At 23.2% G+C, this 23,332-nt stretch overlaps 1 long non-coding RNA gene across 1 annotated transcript; it reads right to left on the bottom strand.

Annotated features, from left to right (window-relative positions):
* Positions 1–1,773: 1,773 nt before the first annotated feature.
* On the bottom strand, positions 1,774–20,393 carry LOC139426061 (uncharacterized). The gene is made up of 16 exons (XR_011637337.2): positions 20,363–20,393; positions 19,592–19,603; positions 17,869–17,880; positions 10,654–10,671; positions 9,202–9,216; positions 8,502–8,516; positions 7,861–7,878; positions 7,183–7,197; positions 6,236–6,253; positions 5,159–5,173; positions 5,017–5,034; positions 3,650–3,664; positions 3,416–3,445; positions 3,273–3,299; positions 1,954–1,979; positions 1,774–1,872 (listed from the first exon to the last, which is right to left on the bottom strand). It is a non-coding gene; the product is annotated as an uncharacterized LOC139426061 (long non-coding RNA).
* Between the last annotated feature and the right edge of the window lie 2,939 nt (positions 20,394–23,332).

Genomic DNA, 23,332 nt, shown 5'->3' with positions numbered 1-23,332 from the left:
CTCAGGATGGATTTTTTCAGTGGTCCCCAATTCAAGTAAGAAGTAGAAGATCTCAGAATACGATATTTGATCTAACTAAGCCGTATTTTCCCAAAATGTCAAGCATGTGATGAAAATTTTAACACGCCGAAAGAAATTCTGGTAAAGTTATCGTGCTGTATGGTAATGACATTTCTGGTAAAAAAAAATCATAATTCTAAAATCAAAATATACAGCATTTAAATCATGTATATTGAAAATTTTTCTGTTAAAATGGTAACGTTATACCGGAAATCCGGGATTTCAAAATTATATGTTTTCTTACCAATTATTCAGAAAAAATACAAAAATGAAAATTTTTCTTTACCAATTAAAAGGCTTTAATGACATGGTTTAAGGAGTCAATAAACTACCAAATTTTACCACATTCATCAAATTTTATCGCATATTATAAAACCATATAGTCAATTTTACCAGAATCATTACCATAGCACTTTAGTAAAAACTACCATGCATTTTGGTGTTACCTTAGAGACTAAAACATTGAAAATTTTACCACATTCTGGTCGTTTTGACCGCGCTTTGTTTCCTAATGTGCCTATGAACCGTCCTGCACGTAGAAACAGCCTCTGAATTTTTTTAGGTGGAAATTTTTTTATTAGGTGATTTTTTTTTAGGATCAAAAGCTAAACAGAAGACTATCAAAATTGAATGAGAGAAAAATGGTCCGACAAATCGCAATTTTTGGTTATGAGGAGAAGAGGGTCCCTTGAGATGTTAAAAGGCATCTTGCTTTTACAAGTATTTTAGGGACTAAATTTCATGAATTAGGTGCTATCTGATGTACTAACTTGTAATTCATTAACTAACACAAGAATAAATTTGCAAGTGGGGTGATTATTGAGTAGGGGGAGGTCTGCAATATTACAAACGTTATAAAGAAATGCAAAACATCTGTAACTTTCGCTTCGTATAAAATAATTCCTTGGCATCTAGTCTGGTAAACATACACTATGCATGTTACCTAAGTATTGTCTTAAGATTCTGTTAAAAAATTTATTTATCTTTGCTAAAGAGAAAATACTTAAGGTGTCCCTTGTCAAACATACTCACATTTTACGTATGAATAATTTCTCGAATATGATAATTACTTCTGAAAAATCGGAAAAACGTTTTTGCTTACTTCTTTTTTACTAAGAGGGTACATAATACTGAAGTTATATTTTTGAAGAAAATATTAGTTCTGTTAAATTTTGCCCCGTGTAAAAAAGTGAAAAAAGATTGTTTTTAAAATGCTGTGATAATCTTTTTCCGAAGTTGTGTATTCTTCTATAAAATTTGACAGTGATTAAAATATTAAGATAGCTAGAGTCAGAAATTCGATTATTAATTTATTTTTAAATTAAAGAGAATCAAGTAATCATTTGAACGATATTTTATTTCGCATTGAACAATTATAAATCCTTATAGCAAAGATTTTGAATTCTCGCTACCCACAGTGAAATGTTTTGTTTTTTTTCTCACGAAAACGGAACTGTTTTTAACTGGAATATACAACTGAATTTTGAAAATACTTTAAATTTGTTTAAGTTAAAAAATTTACTTTTTTTGGTTAAGTAAATTAATTTGGTTATTGAAAAACAGAGTTTTCACATGATGTTCTAAGTACTGCAAAGCATGTAAATGTGAAATACAAATAATTAATTTTATTTTAGTTATAAAATTTTAGATCTTAAGTTATATGGAATTCAGATGAAATTGTAATCTGTTTCTGAATATAAAATCTACACAGAATGAAATGCTTCTTGGTTTTATTCAAATCATAATTTAATACATGAAAACTGTATCGACTGTTACAGCATCACTTTATAAAGTTGTTGCTTGATTCTTGATCTGCAAAAGCGAAAAATACTTTTTCATGAAGAAAAGTTCGTAAACATGTCTTTTTTTCATTTTGAAATTTGTGTGCTTTACCTTTTTCATATTTCATCTTTAATTGGCTGTAATAAATGAAATTTATTTTAAAAATATAGTCAGAATTATAAATTCATCAGGTTTTTTAATCTCAAATACGATAATTAAACTACACGAATCCTCTTTAAGCATGATAATTATACTCCAAAAATTTTAATTTCTGAAAAAAGTGTTTATAAAGACACAAATTCTAAATCTCTATACAATGTTATTTTTGCATTATATTTTCTCAGAAGCCTAGAATCATTCATTTAAAAGATTGTTTTAAGTGGATTTTGAAAAAAAATTTATAAAAGCATAAAGTAAATTTTAAATAAATCTATTATAGTATAATTACTTTGGAAAACAAGTATTTGTTGCATCTGAACAAATACTTGATCTTGCCTTATTCGGATCTGGATTTGAAGCTAGTTTAGCTCCAAAAGCTACTGTGTTTTCAAATTACATTTTTAGTCATATATTTTAGACATATTTTCAAAACGTTATATGTAACAAGGGGTCGTATAAATGATGCGACAAACTTCTAAAAGAGTTAGGGCACGTCATCGGGATTAAATTTGCATATTATGTATATATATATTAAATTTGAAAATATATCATGAAATGCCATCGTATGCTGCTAGGGGTACTTTCAGATTATGATCTGTTCAAAAGCACATGAATAAATATTTCATAATAGGGAAACACCCTTAGTAGCGCATGATGACATTTCGGGCATGGGCTCTTTTTTGTAATCCTGATGATGCGCTTAACTCCCCCAGAATTTTTGCCGCAACATCCATGCGACCCTCTGTCATATACAACGTTTTTGAAGTTGTAATTTTGACAAAAAATAGGAAAAAAATTAATATAAAAATCTGTAGCGAAGCCCTAAAAGAAAAACCGATTCCGAAGTTGAAATCAGCATTGCGAGCGAATATGTTAAAAATTCGTATGCTACAGAAAACGAAAAAAAAATTGTTCCCCAATGTTATAATAAAAACCAATTTGATTAAATAAAAATAAATGCTGTAGACTAATTTACTTTGAGGTGAATGAATGTCATTGTGATTGACAAGTTATTGAAAGGAAAACCAATATCAACTCATGCTTGTTTTTTCGTTGTAATTTAATTATAAACTTGTTGTAATTGTAGCTATGTCTATTATATGAATAATAATATTGCATTAAAGTATATACTGAATGTAACAAAAATTAAAACATGACCTTTGAAACCATTCATGAGTTAAAAATTTAACAGTTCCTTCGTTTAGTTTAAAATTACCTGTTTAGTTCAATTTTATTTATAACAAATTTTAATTAATTTATGATGAAATTACCTGGCTTTGCCTCTGCAGATTTTGCAGCTGAAAGTATTAAAGAGTTTTAATTTAATTAATTTTTACATCTTGTAAGTTGTTGTTAAAAAAAATAACAATACTATTTTTAAAAATAGGAAATATTTAAAATTTTTTTTCATTACCTTGTTCTGAAGCGGCTATTTCTTTCTCTCCTGGAACAAAAAGAAATAAGATAAATGACATTTACATAAATTATTATGTTTCGAAAATAAAATTCTCTTTTAGGTCTCGCAACTGTGTCACTGAGACAGTCTTTTTAATAGGTTTTTACTAAAAAAGCGAAATAGTAATTTTAAGCAAATATTTACTTTAAAGAAATCATATTTTTTATTGTATATAATATAAAATGGTTTTACCTGATTTTGCAAGTTCTATAAAAATGATATGGTTTAAAGTATTATTTTACGAAAAATATTTTAAACAATGAATAGAAAAGAACAGTGAAGTACCTTTAACAAATGAACCAAGTAAATTGTTTTAGAACTAGCCAGCTCATTTGATTTTTAAAGAAATTAAATTCCAAATATTTTAATTGAACAATGAATTTTAGATGATATTAAGCGCTTCGATAATTCTTGATCATATATTTCATAGAATCTATAATTATACAGTAAGACAAGTATAAAAATCTTTTAACTCTTCTTAATAACAACATGCAATTGGAATATTCATGCAAGAGGCTATGCTATTAATAAAACACTTGTTTAAACATTCATATTAGATGTACTACATTATATTAAGTCAAGTATTTTTTAGCTTATTTGTAACAAAAATGAATAAAAATATGCAATTTACATAATTATTAGGCATTATATATTGATTAATGATTTTGTAAATTCACTCAATACCGCCTCTTTTGAGGACGTAAGCAATGTACCAATGTTAATGCAATGTCTTTTGAGGCAATGTACCGATTGTTAAAAAAATGATAATATATCCTTTTCTACTTTTACATTCGCCATTTCTAAATAAGTCTCTCTGAGTGTGCAAATGAAAAGTGTTCTTATTCATTGATAACTGTATCCGTACTCAGTTAAATGTTTGATAAATAAATTGCAAGATTATTTTTTTTCATACTATTCTTACATTACTCTAAATATTGATAATATTTTTGCCATTTTGCATTTGTTTTTCTAAATTTATAAACTAAAAGTATTATTTAGTGTTACATTTGTGTTTGGTATTGCATACATTTATACTAAAACAATTGCTTATTAAAACCTATATCTTATGTTTTTTTATTTCTAACCTTTTGAAGAAAGTTTTTTGATTTTTATAATTATGTAAATTTATTTTAAATGTTTAGAGTTTACTAATATCTCTTAACTATACCACAAAGGTTTCAACTTCTTGAATATTTAATTTTGATGTTGATTTTTGATTTAGGTTTTTGATTTTGATTGTTGATTTCCAAAGTTGAAATTAATTTGATTTAATGAGCTTTACAATTTTTTTATCAGGTAAAGCAAATGAATAAAAATAATCTTTTAATAATGCAAAGAATATTTCAAAAATTAAGTTGATGTTGATTAATATTTTACTTCAATATTTATAACATGTTAAAAATGTTACTCGAAATATAATTTTTTTCAATGGTTGTGTTTAAATGCATCGTTCTAACGAGAAGTAAAATTATTTCAAATTATTATTTTTATTTTTCAATATTGACTTAAAAAACTTTAAATTATTACACTTTTCCATTTTATTGCAGATATAAACTTACCTATTAAGACTTCATGAACTAAAACAAATAGTAAATAAAATATTAGTCTAATGAAAATAATGCAGATTTTGAAAATATAATTAACATAAATAAGTATTGATTATATTAAAGGTAACTAGTAATAAATTATTTATAATCTTACCTGCAGTTAATACCTCTAAAACATCGAAAAAGTAATGTCAATGAAATTGTTTAAGACTTGCTTATAATTTTTTTTATAAAGGCATAATTTTCAAATGAAAAATTGAGATATATGAATATTTTTTAATTAAAGCAAGTAATTCTAAACAAATATCTTCGAGTTAAAATGAGTATCAAAATTAATTAATGTCTATAAGAGTTGGAATAAAAAATTGATGCTCGATTTATGTAAAACATTAAAAATAAGCATAATTACTACTTTGCCAAATTTAATTCAGACATAAGTCTTACATAAGAATAAAATTAAAGTAATTTAAATAAAGTTAGAATTACATCTTTTACATTGCTTAGAAAAATATTATGAAATAATATTAGAAGAACTTTTATACATTACAAGATATTCTTGACAAAAATAAAAATTAAAAACCTTTACCTTATAAAGCATGTTAGCTTTACATTAAGTTTTTCGTAAAAAATGTTTTTAAAAAGCATTTGGTTCTTAAAATATTTGACAATGGTATTAGCAATGTACCGATTGTTAAAAAAATGATAATATATCCTTTTCTACTTTTACATTCGCCATTTCTAAATAAGTCTCTCTGAGTGTGCAAATGAAAAGTGTTCTTATTCATTGATAACTGTATCCGTACTCAGTTAAATGTTTGATAAATAAATTGCAAGATTATTTTTTTTCATACTATTCTTACATTACTCTAAATATTGATAATATTTTTGCCATTTTGCATTTGTTTTTCTAAATTTTTTAATTCCATAACTTCTTCAGTTTAAAAAAAAATGAATGAGCAAGTTTCATATTATTTTTTAGTACTAATTGATTAACAACATTTATTATTAATACAAAAAGAATCATAGAAAACAATAACATGGACATTAATGTGCTTAATTTACTTAAATGAAATATTGACATTTTTGTTTTATCTAAGTAAATAAGCTATTACTTGATATCGGAGCAAATATTTAGTATATATTGCTAAGTTATATCATAACTGTAAAGTTTATACTCTAATTATTTTTTCATAAAAATGTTCAAATTTGAGTATTTTTCTTTGTTACTTACGTTGTAGATCTCCTTTTCCTAAAAAGCAGATACATATAGATATATATTATCAGTTTTGTTTTTATTTTAACATTTCACATGCTTAAAAGCATTTTTTACCCTCAAGCCTGCCTCATTTAAGATTAGAGTTATGAACTGTTTAAAAAAAATTTTTTTTTTGAATAACAATGAAAAATTTATTTTCGTAATATTTTAATTGTAGAGTTAAAATTTAAACAGGTGTGTTCTGATTGCTTACAAGATCATCTGATATTTCTAAAAAAAGACTTTGAAGTAGACTGAAAGTAGTAGATGGAGAGAAGTTTTAAGGATAGTCTGGAACATATTTTAGTAACGCAGTGTTAATAAAAATACATTACGGAGTTTATTTCCAGTAAGTCTATGTGAAGTAAGTCTAGATGGCCATGTAATGTCTATTATGTTAAATACGCGTGCCGGCTAGATGTGAGCTACGGATTAAGTATGAATTGAGAAAAAATATAATGCATATATTAGTAAATGTTAGAAATTATTATGATGTTTGATGTCATTTAAAAAACTTTTTTTTTAATAATTTACATCAATATTGAATGCCAAGTAATTATTTACGTTTAATTAATGAAAATATAATATTTAGTAATAACTACTAAGTTGCAATTTTTTCGTTTATAACTGTTTCATATTTTAATAATTATTTTGCCAAAAAAATAATGAGGAAAACAAACATTTTGATTACATAAATAAAATATGTGAATCTAATGGTGAAGACTCAAATTAATGCAATAATAACTAGTTTTTGCCTAAATGTTTTATTTCGCTAACAACAATAATAATTTCCTATTTTAATTTCCAACATTTAAAAGCAAGAATGAACACTTCTTTGAACTCAACATTTTAGGAAAAATTAAAACAACTTAATTATGAGTGAAGTATATTATAATTTGAGTATTTAAGTGAATGAAATTTACCTTTTTGTACAGCTTCTAAAAAAACAATGTTGAAAGAGTTAATTTTCACAATTTTATAATAACACAATCACGCATATTTCATAATGTAATTTATTTAAAGTTTCAAAAAGTTAAAGTTTTCAAACTCGAAAAAAGTTATAACTCTTTAATACCCATAAAGTTAGAATAATTTGAATAGAAATGAACGTATATTGAAGTTTAACTCTTGGCTCGTATCTTTTCCTTTGTTTCATTTCTCACAGCGCGAATGTTTCTTTCTAAATTTTAATAATTTTATTTTGAAAAGCTTTATTTTACTTGCATCTTTTATTTTAACAAATATATTTTCTAGTGATGTTGAGGCAATAAGGAAAACAAATTTATCTTTGAAGGAGATATCTTTTAAAATTGTAATTTAAAAATAGATTATTTATATTTTATTTAATTATATTTTAAGGCTATATTAATAAACATTTCCATATTCTTTTTCAAATAATGTTGTTTTGTTTGTTTTTATGCCTTGCTCAAATTAAGAACATAATATCACAAATGCATAGAGTTGTTTCAATATCTTACTGCAACAAAAAACTGTTTGCAAAAGAAAAATATTTAAAAGAAAATTTTTAAACAAAGATATTTAAAAAAATATTTAAAATAGAAGTAAGTATATACCCATTTATATTGTGTTTCGGAACTTACCTTTAAGAGCATCTCCAACTAAAAAAAGATAAAATTTCACGAAAGATAAATTTCATAATTCAGAAACATTAGTAAATACAAATAAAAAGTACAAAGATAAAAAAGGATATCAATAACAAAATAAGTTGAATGTGTTTCTAGAAAATTAATAAGAATGGACAAATTATAATTTCAAATTTCGTGTGTACCTACGACACAATATGTACTTCCGATTTCATATGGTTGTAAATATGAACTTTTTATCAACTGAATTAAATCCAGCTCTGTGCTTTTTAGGCATTCTTTAAATGCAGGAAATATTTTTAAATTGAAGAGCTAGCACATAGGTTTGATGTATATCTAATGATTTTGGCTTGGTAGTCACATTCTGTATAACATTTACTAAAAATGCATTTAATAATCAAAAATAAGCTAATTATGTAGTCAACAATATAATAACAATAGTCTCTCAGTCATTACCACCTGTTTTCCTTATTACTTTCCTTAATAATGCAAGGTGTTTCATTAAAAATAAAAGTATTAAATGTCAATCTAAAAAGAGTATGAATTCCTTAGATCTTTGCATTTAAGTATTAGAATAACAATCACATTAAATGATTATAATTATTACAACATTTTCAAGACAACTAGATAAAGCTTACCATCTTTATTGAGTGCTGAAATTATAAAAGTAAACATTAATTCTTAGTGAAAATATATTTGTCAGGTTTATTATTTTTTTAATCTGGTTTATTATTTTGCCTATTGTTTAGAAGAAAATTGTTCTTAAATAGATTTAGATATCTATTATAAAAAAGTAGATGAGAGTCGTCCTATGAAGTTGCTATATATCATACAACAGTTGATAGATATTCCCGATTATTATATCAATTTTTACTTTTAGATAGCCTGTTTCATTTACACTAATTGTAGAAATGACGCAAAATTACAATTCGGGGAAAAGTCAGAGTTGTAAAAATGAAAAACCTTTGTAATGATATTTTTTCATATTATAAACTTTCACTAACGTTGCATTATTTGGGTTCAAAGAAATATTGCAGAAAGTGAGAATTATTTATTAATTTTGATAATTTTCCCCTAAGTGCGAAATCTTACCCAATTTATGATTTATGGAAAGTTTAATAACTTTTTAAATATAGACATTATTTGTCTAACCTAAATCCCAGAAAGCTCATCATGGCAATTCGGTATATGTAATTTCAATTTTAGTGTTGCCTTAAGTGTTAGGCACTTAGACTGTGACTTTTTAATTTTTCTTGGCGAAAGAGCTTCGATAAATACGGTGAAAATAACTAATTCAGAAATAATGAAAATGAAAGGTAATCTTTCAAGCTTACTTACTTTCTAATTTTCCACCTGAAAATGATATTTTAAACAAATTAACATCAGAAACATTTATTTTTTATAATGCATTTATTGTTGACAGAATTTATTTAATGTCGAGAGAAAATGTCCAAAATAGTTTGGCTTTCAGTTATTCGCGCTGTAAATACGTGACTTAATAGAAGCCTACACAAAAGTGTTTATTTTTAAGGTCCCTTCTTTATATCTGTTTAGTTGAGTTTCATTCTAATCAAAAGTGGTAGATAAAACAAAACAATTGATGAAAAGAGAAGCACAAGATATGTATTTATAGAAAAGTAGTCTCTTACTAAATGTGGTAAAAAATTTAAAACTGAGTCTTATCCTTATTACTTTCTAAAAACATATTTCCGCTTGTCAGGACAAAAAATTATATTTAATGAACGATAGCATTTCAGTAACGGTTGTTCTGTGCATAGACAAGAGTTATAGGTATATGCAAGCTATATTATTATAATGCAAATATTTGTGCAGTTTCCTTGTACATAAGTGATATAATAAATAAAGTAATTAAATATTAACTCACGTTTTAGGAAAAAATTCTTATAATTGCATACTTAAATAAAAACCTTTAAGATTAAGAATATTTATTTTTAAATATTTACTTTGTCCATTCTATTGATGGTTCAAATAAGATAATTTCATTAAGACAAAGTGAGTATGTTAATATGCAATAATTTTACAACCAATGCTAATTGTCATGCAATAATAATCTTGTGTACAAATATAAATTCTTACTTTTCAAAAGTTCTAAGGAGTAAACAACAAATTATATTAATATAGTATTATATTTAAGAAAAATAAATTTTGTTATGTTATTGATAATTATGATAATGATAATTATGATAATGATAATTATGATATTGATAACTGTAAAAATAACCGATTTCTGAAAGAGCTCATTTAATGAGTATAGTAAACAAATAAAGCAAAAAGATATAAAATTCTCATTAAATATTCTCTATCATTTTACATCTTTTACTGCTGCGGTGAGAGATCAGTGTATTTCTTCCTCTCCATGGTCCATTTTTTCGAACCGGAGAAGTACTGCAGTGCTGCCATCTGTCGAAGAGTGAGACTAGCAGCTTAGCTCCCTCAGTTCGATTTCTCATCGAAAAGCTACTAATATAATTAAATAATTACCTTAGGATTAAGAATTTGTTAGTTTTTATTCTTAAAAATTTAAAAGTTTGATTTTTAGAATATTTTGTTTACAAAATATTTTTTTCATAAAAATTTCGAATCGGTTGCGCATTAACTGCTTTCAATTTAATTAACTGAATAAACAGATTAATAGTCTTAAAGAATTTCCCTATTTACGAGTAAGTCTCTTAAATTCAAGTAATTTTTCTGTACTGTGTTATTTAGAAATGATTTAGTTTTAAGAGTATTCCTTTTTTAGAAATATAAAGTTTTTGTTCATAGACTTACCTTCAAAAGCTGATTGTGCTAAAATTAGAAAAAGAAAAAAAAAGAAAAATTGCACATCAATGGAATTTTAATGAAACTAAACAAATGTGATTTTCTTTTCAATAGAAATTTAAATTTTACTAAAAGAACTATGGTATAAGGCATCTTAAAATTGTTAAAGAAACGTAATATATTCCAATTTAAAATTTAGTAACTTGATTTTTTCAATTACTGAACTAACTTTTTAATAACAATTCAAAGTCAGTTTTTTCTTAAAACTCTTGTCAATCTACTTTTTTATTATTTAAAAAAATAAACATGTTGCTTTTTCATATAATTTGACCTGCATAAAAAGTGATAATCTAGGAGTGTTTTTAGATTAACCTTACTCATATGCTTTTTTAACCTTACTCATATTTTTTTTTATGTATTATGTTATTTTATGCTATTATACCTTTGGTTATATAAAAAGCTTGAATCATTATTATAAATTTTATATTGGAGATGAAAATGGTACTTTGATATTTTTGAAAAGAATTAAGATCCGACAATTTAAAATATTTTTTATTTTCAAACAACTTTAAATTTTATTGAAATTAAACGAAAATGCTATTTTATTCGTTATAATTTTTGTATATTTTAAAAAAAATATGCTATTTTAAATTAAACAGTATTAAAATCAAACGAAAAATTTGGTAGAAGTATTTAAAATTTGTCATTAAGTTAAAATAAAATATTTAGACATGCTAAATTGATTAGAATATATAACATTTTTTATTTAAGAACAAAAGTGCATTATTGCTTTATCAAACCTAATTTTATCTGTTCTAATTTCATTGCCTAGAAAAATAAATACAATTAACATTTGCTTACCCCCAGTTATGAATTCTAAAATAAAAAAAGCAGTATAAAGCATGCAAACAAATTAATGGAATTTCTTTAAGAATTAATAAAAATTAATACTTAATTTAAAAAAAAAACTATTAGATAAGCTTGATTTTAAAAATAAATGTAAAATCTTTGTAATCTAGACTTAAATCATTATTTTCATTTGCACACTTTTTTAGCATGCTATTATATATGCAGTGGTAATACTAAGCACTAAAATATGGAGCATAAACATAAAATTATCAAAACAATTCCATACTTCCTTTCTTTTACTGTTCTCAAGAAATACTTAGAGAATTATTTTATATATAAAAGTGTTCAGGTCATGCGATTTCTCATACATATCAATAAAGTTTAAAGCTTTTAGACGTTTGCAAGCCCGGCTATAAATTGCGAATAAAAAAAAAACAATGTTCTTGAGCATGCTATACCAAAAATAATGTATTTTGTTACAATATTTCTCATTACTTTGGTTACAATACGCATACAAAATTTCGTAAAACTAGCTTAATAGTCATGAAAATATGGAAATTTGTATTAAAAAAAACAAATTCTTATGATTTATGTTTTTACTATAATTGGAGAAATACTCAATAAAGCAAAATTTATAGAGTTTTTATTAATAACAAAATATTATCGTGAAATTAAAAAAAAAATAAAATTATGCAAGACATGAATATTTAAAGTAAGACTTTCGCCAAAATTTCTGAATAGTATTCGGTAAAAAGTTCGATTTGAAAAGCTAGAAAATTAAAAAAATTTCTAACAATTTTCCAAGTAGTTTTTTAAAATTTAGAGAGAAAGTTATAAAATATTAGGAATATCCAATAAATGTTATTTTGTACTTTTAAACAAGCCACTATAATTTTTAAAATGACAGTAAGCAATAAGTAGGTATTATATAATACTAAAGCAGGTATTATTTCACATGTTTTATTTCCTCATACCATCACATTTTGTTATCCAGACAATTATGGTAAGGTATTATTTGTTATTAAATTTTGTTATATGATACAAAATGAAATTTGTTGAATACTCAATACCATTTAGAGATTTTTTTTAAACAAAAGTACAAAAGCTATTTTAAAGATTACTAGAAGCATTTAATTTTTCAAGATATTCAAGTTGGACTTTTTTCATAAGTTACCAAATACTATTCACAACAAAATTACGAAAAAAAAATATTTTTAGGACCGTTTAAAGGGTTAGGACTACTTCAAATATTCATTTCATGTGTACTTCTTTATCTATTTTTTTGTTCAAATTTTAAAATATTTCTGTTATTAAAATGTTATTAAAATTTCTGTTATTTCTGTTATTAGTAAATTAATCTAAAAATTTTGTTTAATTTTTTTACTGAATATTTTCATCATAAGGAAATTTAAGGCAGATGGATTATTTTATTTAATATAAGTTGTTCGTTTCTCCATAAATATTTAAACTATGCTTTCGAAATTTTGTGTAGTTTTTACCAAATTGCAAAAGCAATTGATACAAGCAGCGATCTTATTGTCATATTTTTTGGCATCGATTGTTCAAAAACTCTCTTTTTTATTCGTAATTTACTGTCGATCTCTCCAACTTCTGAAAGCTTTAAATTTGATATGTATGAGGAATTGCATGACCTAAACACTTTTAAAGTTATAAGATGATACTCGATGCATTTATTAAGTGAGAAAAAAAAATACGTTAGTACAGATGTGTTTTAATAAGTTTGCCCTTCCTCTGTATAATACTATTGAAGGGGGCGCAATTTTATTTTGTTCATGCAAAAATATTTATTATTTAAGCTGTAATCAGATTTTATAATGCTTAAACTAACCAGGTATTAAACTTAATCGGATTAAAACGATTTTATTTTTTAAATAGTTTTAAAAAACTGGATAAAAAAATTATACATTTTGAATAGCCATGAAGTGGAATCATTTCTTCTATTAATGAAACTACAATTTCGCTCAAATAAATTACATTATAATTCTTTTTGACATTTAATTTGAAGTTTTAGAAAAATAAGTAAAATAAAAAAAAATGTATAATTCCAATCTACAGATGAAATATTCATCTTAATTTGAAAAAGAAATACAGAAGAGAAATTCATTAACTTGTTTAAAAACGCATATTTCGTATACTAAAAAAGTAACTCTTAAAATGTTTTTAAATTTTCTTAAAGTTATTATTTTATTAAAATAAATATTTCCGTTCAACTAAATTTGTTTAAAAACTACCCCAGTATAATTAAGTTAATAAAATATCAACCAAAACTTCATTTTATTAGTAGCAACATATTACTTAAATTATTAACTGTAATTCAAATTTACCTTCAGCAAACTCAGCAACTGTAAGAAAAGTAGTAGAATGAACTAAACTAGTTTAACTTTATGCAAAAAAAAATATGAACGATAAAAAACTTAAACTTTGGTTTAAAAATAATTTTTGGATTCTTTTTGGAAACATCAATATTTTTTCTTGCAACTTAAAGAAATGAAAAGAATCTCTGAAAAATGTAGAATTAATATAAGAAATATTGAATTGTAATAATTCTTGAATTAGAGCTTACTGTGATACTTTAATCAAATCAAGTACATTATTATAAACTTGCTAATTGCATTATGTAAAACTAAATTTTTAAAATCATTCCAATGTTAACTTTAAAACAATAACGTATATAGTTATGTTTGTTGGAAAGCTTATTTTTTGCAGTATTAATTTTAAATGAATGATTTAAAATAATCAATTAAATCTTTGTAAAAGAACCTGTTTCGAATAAGAATAACAATTGTTGGTATGCAAACGTTGCATTATACACGTAAAATGAAACGTTAAAGATAATTATTACAGGATTGCTCTCAAGTAAGAGATAAATTGATTTTTTGGTAGATACAGGTATTTTTTAGCCTGATATAATATTTACAAATGATTTTCATGGATTTTTATTACTCTTTCAAAATTTTCAAAATTCATAAAAGCTTACCCTTGTCAGTAAGTTCTGAAAAATATTAGAACATGATAAATATAATTTTTTAGAATATAATATTATCACAGATTACTCTAAAAGTATTCTCAATTTAATATTTTTTTTAAATATTACAAAGTATTATGATAATCTGCTAATGATTATTAAAAAAATCCTAGTTTTTTAAAAAATATTTAAACTATTCTTTCATAATATAAGTTATGATGACAGCTAAAAATTGTTTTTTTTTTTATCTAATCTCGCTATTAATGTCTTTAATTATAAAAAGAAAAAATATAAATTGCTGAAAGCTTAGACTTTTAGATATTGAATTAAACCTTAAGGTACAGTCTAATTAAATGTTTATGAATGAAATGTGTGAATGGATGAATATAGAATATTTACGGAATTAAAATATTTTAAACATATATGCCTTAAAAAATTAACTTCAATTCCTTAAAAAATTTAATATATATTTCTTTAAAATATATTAAAATTATTTGTATGGCATAGAATACGTACCCATAAAAAAGTCATCTGAAAGTGAAGAATATCAAATTATGTTAAATATGTAAATTTAGTAAAGATTATTAGTGTTGAAGTAAAATATTTAAAATTAAATTTAGTTAAATATCCAACAATTGTGTGTGTGTAATGACTATCATAATAATAACATGGATTTTTTCATAATCGAAAAAATATTGTTAATTAATTTGGTAATATAATTAAAAATGGTATAATTAATTTAAATAAATTTAAAAAATTATTGATGCAAAGAATTTAAACGACAAAATATTTTTATAGGAGTAAAAACTTCCTCTATATTTCTTTTCATTTTCATATTGAAATTAAATTAGTTAGGAATTAAATTATAATTATAAATATTAATGTTCCGAAATAAAGCAACAGTTATTAATTTTCATGACTAATAAATTTGATTTAAAAAATGTTTCAAAACAATCTACTTACGCATTTCATTTAAACCTAAAAAACGTATATCAAAAGTATAAAATATTCTTGGAATGATTATCATACATATACAAAATTTTAGTCATTTGTACAAAATTTATAGTTGAACATCAATGAACGCCTGAGGAAGAATTCTTTTCGTCCTATTCCCCTTTTTTACATTCTTCTTTTAAACAAGTAAATGTAAAAAAAATATTATAATCGATTTACGAGTTTTAAACAAACTTTCTAATATAAGTTTTCGAATTTCGCAATACTCTAAAATATTATTATATTTCGACATTTTCAAAGCGCTTTTTATATCTTTAATTAACTCCATGAATCTGCTGCAGCAATACCTGTTTCATTAACAAATTAAATGTAATAGATGTTATCTTCATTATTGTCAAAAAATTTCTAAGTAATACTAAGAAATTTTTAACAAAATTATATGCTACTTGTAAAATTTTCGAATTCATTAACAAGTTTAACTTCCTTATACATTTGAGCTAATTTTGAAATTTAGAAAATTATATGCTAATGGCCTTTTATTACATCAATGAATAAATATTAAACGTATTGAATTATAAATATTAAATAATATAAATATTGATGAATAAATATTAAACGTATTATACATTCAATACTTGTAGTATTAATTTTGTATTTTTGAAAAAGTTACTTTTTCGTTGCTTTCGATTACATAATTTATTAAAATAATCGGATCAAAATTTAACTTCTTTATTTAATAGTGAAATCAAATTTTGTCTATCTATCAACCATAGCTGAAAACTATATTAAACTTAATAAACCAAAATTATTTTAATCAAACACTACTAGATAACATGGTAAGTTGCTGCACTTTAACTTCTTTGAAAATAGTTTAAAATATTATAAATTTATTTTTTTCACACTGTAAAAAACTTTTAATATGCATGTTCGTTTTATTCAATTAAACTGTATAGTGTTTGCTTTAACCATACTACGTGTAATTTGTTTAGAATATTGATTAAAAAAAAGCATTTAGTTAATATTTATCCATTTGCAAAAAAAAAAGCCTCAGCCGTTCCTAAGAATCGAGCAGGTACCACCATTTGAATAAATATTTTTATATTTTTAATTTTTCTAGCTTTATATTTTTCTATCTATTCGAAGAATTTTGTGTTGTGGATTCAAATGTTAAAGTAATGCATTAGCTTCAGTAACTTACATAGAATCTGAACTTTTTTTTAAAAAATCGTTCATTGTTCCTTTTTTCTATACAGCATAATTTTTAATGCTCCATGAAATAGATGCTAACTCAAATTTATTTTGCATCTACAGTGGACCATAGCACGTGTTATGAATAATAACGATAAGTATTGTTGCTCTTGTATTATGTTTTATGTTTTGAAAATCAGTAAAACATTTTGCGGAATGAAAATCTGATTTTTGTATCTTTATATTAAAACTTCATATCTTATTATAATATAATTATAATTTTAATAATATATTTATAATTTCAATAATATATTTATAATTTTAAAATATATTTATAATATATTTAAAATATATATAAAATTATTAAATTATATTTAATATATAGTTAAAATATATTTATAATAAAATATATTTTAAAACCAGATAGTGAAGAAAAAATAAAGAATTTAAATGAACGCTAAGAAAAAAAAAGTATTACTGAAACTTCTAGAAATGGTAAAATTTGACATGTTTCCGGTCCCTATAGGTGCACCAAAAAGATCGGTAATTTTTACCAAAGTGCTTTGGTCAGGATTTTGATAAAAATAACAATAAAATATGGTTTTAAAATGTGTGATAAAATTTGGTAAATTGGTTAAAAATTGATTATTTTATCATGATACATCAGAAAATGGCACATTTAATTATATTTCATTTCTATTTTTGTATTTTGTACTAAATTTGTGGTAATAAGAATATTAGTTTCGAAAACTAGCACTTCCGATAAACCGTTACTGTTCGAATGGAAAAATTACCAAATAGTTGTTTATAAAAATCGCAAATTCATGTTTTATTGCACAGAATTAGTTTTTTTTTTAAAAAACCAGAAATGTCATTACTGTACATTTGTTAGAATTTTCTATTCGTACTGGGTATCATACTTGAAAGTAGTTTTTTTTTAGGTATCATCTTTTTATTGTAGTTTTAGTTTGAAATTTTTCAATCATTGGTCTTGTTACAAAAATATAATTTATGAGAAAAAAATATATGTGCATTCATGTGTAGCCCAAGATACGGAGATATAAACTTAATCATTCTAAAAAACTGTTATAACAACATTGCATTATAATATTAATGTTTTGGTTTTGAAAGCATTATTTTGTTAATGAAGTTTGTTTCATTAACTACTTTTATAATAAAATTATAAAAAAATATTTGTTTATTGATTTTAACCTTATTAGTGTGATTAAAGTGTAACCAATATTTACCTTCTTCAGAAGCTACAAGAAAAAACAAGAAATTAATATTTATATTTTGTTCACAAAATATTAAATAATAATAAAAAGATAAATAAGATAATTCTCATTTGGTAAAAGAAAATTTAAAAACTCGTAACAATCCATACAATAAAATAAATATTTGATTCATTTTTATTTTTTTATATTTTTAAACTTCACTTTTTCATTTTGTGCAATTTACGCTCTGTATTCACATGAAATATATGTTTTCATCTTGGGAACTTTTTGATTAAATTTAAATTTTTGGAGTGTAAGGAGACAAAATAGCAAAATTTATTTTATGTAATTCCTTTTAAAGCAACTTTTTAATAAATATAATGTAAAGTAACGTATATCATACTAAAATAAATAAAATTCTATACTTACATCCAGATTTTGGAATTACGGCTATAAAATAAATCAAGATTCAAAACAAAATAATTATTACACCTTTTCTATAATACTATTTCATGATAAATATCTAAAATATTTATAAAAATAATTTCATTTGTAATATATTTAATTTGTATTAAGAATGATAACAATGAATTTCCAATTAAATTTAGTAGGAACAAAAAGAAACCTATTATTTTTTAATGATATTGATGGAAGTTACACGAAATTTTTTCCCTCTTCCAGAATGACTAAAGAAATTCATAATTTAAATTAATATTAAACCTGGTTTAATATTAATTATAAATAATTATAATTAACATTAAACCCGGCATCATGAATTTAATCAAACGTTAACGAATAAAATGGACACGCTATTATAGTTTATCGTTTTTATAATATTTTGTAACACAAAAAACCTACTTAGAGTCTTAAGCCGCTCTTTAGACGCTTAATAATCAGTACTAAATATTTTACATATTTGGTATGTTACATGATTAGTTAAATAATACAGAATTAGTGCCAAAATTAATGTTACTTGGTTATTATTTATAAATCATGTGGTTAAATAAGTCACAATCAATATCTAAAGATTATAAATAATTTTACCATATTTTGTACAATTGGCATAGAATATTAATATTATTTAGTTAATAACCTCAAATAACGTGACAGAATAATATTTGATATTAAAAGTTTTAAATTTGACAGTCGAAACAAATTTTTCGTACTCTTAAAACCATGCAATTACCTGGTAAAGTTGCTACATAAAAAAGGAAAATAATAAGATCAGTTAACAAATGTTTAGACTAACTCTTTAATTTCAATAATATATACAGATAGAGAATAATATAATAGATTATAGATAATATATAATAGATACAGATAGATTTATGTTTAAGTTCTTTCTTGATTTTACTCATTCATTAAAAGGGGTATCTAAAAATCTTTGAAATATTAATTTAAAAGATTTGAATTATCAATCTGTGTACTCACATATTTTCACTGGACCTATGCGAAAAAAATAAAATTAATTGCTAAATTTAAATTCGTAAGAAGTAACATGAATTTTTTTGAAAAGAGAACAATATCTTTTGAAGTAATTATACATTTACATAATTCCATTCAATATCTGCTCTAATTTATTTCATAAAACAAATATTGTTATGAAAATAATTATTCACTTTAAAATGAAAATTTTATTTTTTCTAGAAATTTTACTGAATAAGTAATGAACAAATGAAAATTTTTAATATCCAGAATTTCATTTGCACTGTCATGATTGATTTTTTTAAAGAAAGAATATTGCTAAATTATTTACCAGGTTCCAAAGCTACAAATAAAAATAAAAGAATTGTTATAAAAGTATACTAGTTAACATGCAGAATGATTATTAAAATTTACATCGCGTTTTTTTAGTTTTACAATCATAGTATATTTAATATTTTAAGCTTACATTTCATACCGTAAATTACTTTTTCTATTGAGTTGAGTTATTTCAAGTATACTTAATTACCTACAGTCATTAATTAGTCTATAATTGCAATTAAAACATACATATAAGGTCTTAATGGAAACGTACAGTGGATTCAACTTTCCCCGTGTCCACAAACAGGGAATTATACAAAACGTAATTTTCGTATTTATTAAAGGAATGATGACTTATAATATTTCGGAGTAATTTTTTATTTTTTCTGTCATTTAAACATTCTCTTCCGAATCTTGTAACCATAATCGAAATTAAATTTACATCTGATTCCATTAAAAACTAAAATTATGGAAAAAAATGAAACAAAGACTTAAATCTTAAAAAAAATAATAGGTTTAAATCAAATACATTTCAGTAAAATATATCCAGTTTCGGAATAATTTTTTAACAAAAAATTATTCCAAAATAGTTATAAACTACTTTATAACTAAGGAAATTGGAGTCTTAAAATCAACCCTATTTTAACTTATTGTAATTTGAATATCTTTTATACAACGACTTAAATTTTTATAGAATAAAATTAATATTTACTACTAATATTGCACAATAATATTATGTACGAGGTAATATTTAAAAGTTTTTAATCAAAATTAATTCACATACTGGGTAAATTTTCTAAAAATGAACCTGGCATCATGAATTTAATCAAACGTTAACGAATAAATTGGACAAGCTATTATAATTTATCATTTTTATAATAATTTGCAACACAAAAAAACCTACTTAGAGTCTTTACCCACTTTTTAGACGCTTAATAATGAATACTAAATATTTTATTTATTTGGTATGTTACATGATTAGTTAAATAATACAGAATTAGTACCAGAATTAATGTTACTTGGTTATTATTTATAAATCATGTGGTTAAATGAGTCACAATACTAAAGACTATTAATTATTTTTACCTTAATATTTTGTATAATTAACATCGAATATTAACATTATTTATTTAATAACTTCAAACAACGTGGCAGAATAATATTTAATATTAAAATTTTTAAATTTTGACAGTCGAAACAAATTTTTTATACTCTTAAAACCATGCAATTACCTGGTAGAGTTGCTACATAAAAAAGAAAATATTAAGATTAGTTAACAATGGTTCAGACTAATGCATTTCATTTTGTTGTAGCATCAGTTTAAACATTACATTTAGAAAGAAAAAGTTTGGTCTAAACTATCAGAATATAATGAAATTGACAGTTTCTACCTCTGTAGAAATATTTAAAGACTCGGTAATTTTTTCTCGGAATGATTTTATTAAAATTAACAATAAAATATAGTTTTATAATATATGATAAAATTTCATGAATTTCTTAAAATTCAGCAATGTTAACATGATACTTTAGATCATGAGATAAAATCTATTTTTTTGTTTAAATTTATTTTTCAGTTTTATATTACTTACATGTACTCACTAAATTGTATTTATAACTAATTTTTTATAAACAAAGGTTTAAGTACCATACATTCAATTTCCCATAACCAGAATTATGGTTCTTTTTTTAATATCAGAATTACAGTTCGGTATTTTTAGGTAATTTTACGAGAGTACATTGAACAAAAGATGTCTTTATCAGTCTTTATTCATAAACTGTTTAATTTCAAGTTATATATAAATATATATATATATATATATATATATATATATATATATATATATATATATATATATATATATATATATATATATATAGATAGATAAATAGATGGATAGATAGATATAGATATATGTTTAAAATCTTTCTTGATTTTACTCATTCATTAAAAGGGGTATATTAAAATCTCTTGAAACCTTTATTCGAATTATGAATGTGTGTACTCACATATTTTCACTGGTCCTATACGAAAAAAATAAAATTAATTATTAAATTTAAACTCGTATGGAGTAACATGAAATTTTTTTTTAAAGAGAACAGTATCTTGTGAAGTAATTATACATTTACATCATTTCGGTTAATATATGCTCTAATTTATTTCATAAAACAAATTTTGTTATAAAAATAATTACTTAATTTAAAAATGAAAATTTTATTTTTTCTAGAAATTACAAATGAAAATTTACAAATGAAATTATATATTTTTTCTAGAAATTACAAGAGAAATACAAATTAAAATTTTTAATATCTAATAAGTTTATTTGAATTGTCATGATTGGTTTTTTAAATAAAGAATATTGTTAAATTATTTACCAGGTTCCAAAGCTACAAATAAAAATAAAGGAATTGATATAAATAATACTAGTTAAGATGCAAAATGACTATTAAAATTTACATCGTGTTTTTTAAGTTTTACAAACATAGTATATTTACTATTTTATGCTTACATTTCGTACCGTGAATTACTTTTTCAATTGAATTGAGTTATTTCAAGTTTACCTACTTTCATTAATCAGTTAATAATTACAATTAAAGCATGCATATAAGGACCCACTTCAAACGTACAGTGGATTCAACTTTCCCCGTGTTAACCAACATATGAAATGTATTTTTCGAATTTATTAAAGGAATGTTCATTTATAATATTTCGCAGCAATTTTTGATTTTTTCTGTCATTTAAGCATTCTCTATCGAATCTTTCTATCAAACCATAATCGAAATTAAATTTACACCTGATTCTTTTAAAAACTAAAACTATGGAAAAAATTAAAACAAAGTCTCAAATCTTAAAAAAAAGTTAAATAGCATAAAGTTTGAATGAAATACATTTGAGTAAAATATATCCAGCTTCGGAATAATTTTTTAACAAAAAAATTATTCCAAAATAATTACAAACTACTTTATAACAAAGGAAATTGAGGTCTTAAAATCACCATAGTATAACATGGCGTAAGTAGAATACCTTTTATAAAATGCCTTAACTTTATATAGAAGAAATTTAATATTTACAACTAATATTTTCAGAATAATATTATGTACGATATAATATTTAAAAAATTTTAATCAAAATTAATTCACTTACCGGGTAAATTAGCTAAAAATGAAGGAAAATAAAATATTAATATAAAAAAAATTATGATTACTGAAGAAAATAGATGTTATGAAGTGTTTAAAGGAAAGATACGGAAGAGAGAAATCACAAACGAATGAAAGCAATTATAAGGAGAGAAAAGAAAGCTACATTTGAAAAATCCTTTTTAAAAAACTAAAACATGTTTTTAAGCAAAGAATTAGCGGTACATTTTGAAAAAAAAGATTATTCTAAAGTCCATTTCATCTAAAAAATTCGCTTAATTATTAAAGAGGAAAAGTTCATTGTTTAGGATTTTACGTTTTTGAAAGCTAAGAATTATTTTCTGGTTTCAGAAACCAAAAAAAAAATTACTAAAATAAAATGTTTCGAGATTACATACAAAGACATAACTAAGATTAAAAAAGCTATTTTATTTAAAGTATTAAAGCCTTATTTGATTTTATACCTTTAATTTAGTTTCCCTATCTGAAATTAACAACACTGTAAAATTCCGGATCAAATTGCAGTGAAAATGCCAGCAATTCAGATGCATCACCCGTAAAATTAATTTTAATGCAAAATCCATTTTGACGGTAAAATTTACTTCATATATTTTACAGT

Source organism: Parasteatoda tepidariorum, chromosome 7 (genome assembly GCF_982258835.1).
Source record: "Parasteatoda tepidariorum strain Cologne lab strain chromosome 7, Ptep-v5.0, whole genome shotgun sequence".
Lineage (NCBI taxonomy): Eukaryota > Metazoa > Arthropoda > Arachnida > Araneae > Theridiidae > Parasteatoda > Parasteatoda tepidariorum.
The sequence above is the reverse complement of the archived record's forward strand: the minus strand, read 5'-3'. Positions and strand labels throughout refer to the sequence as shown.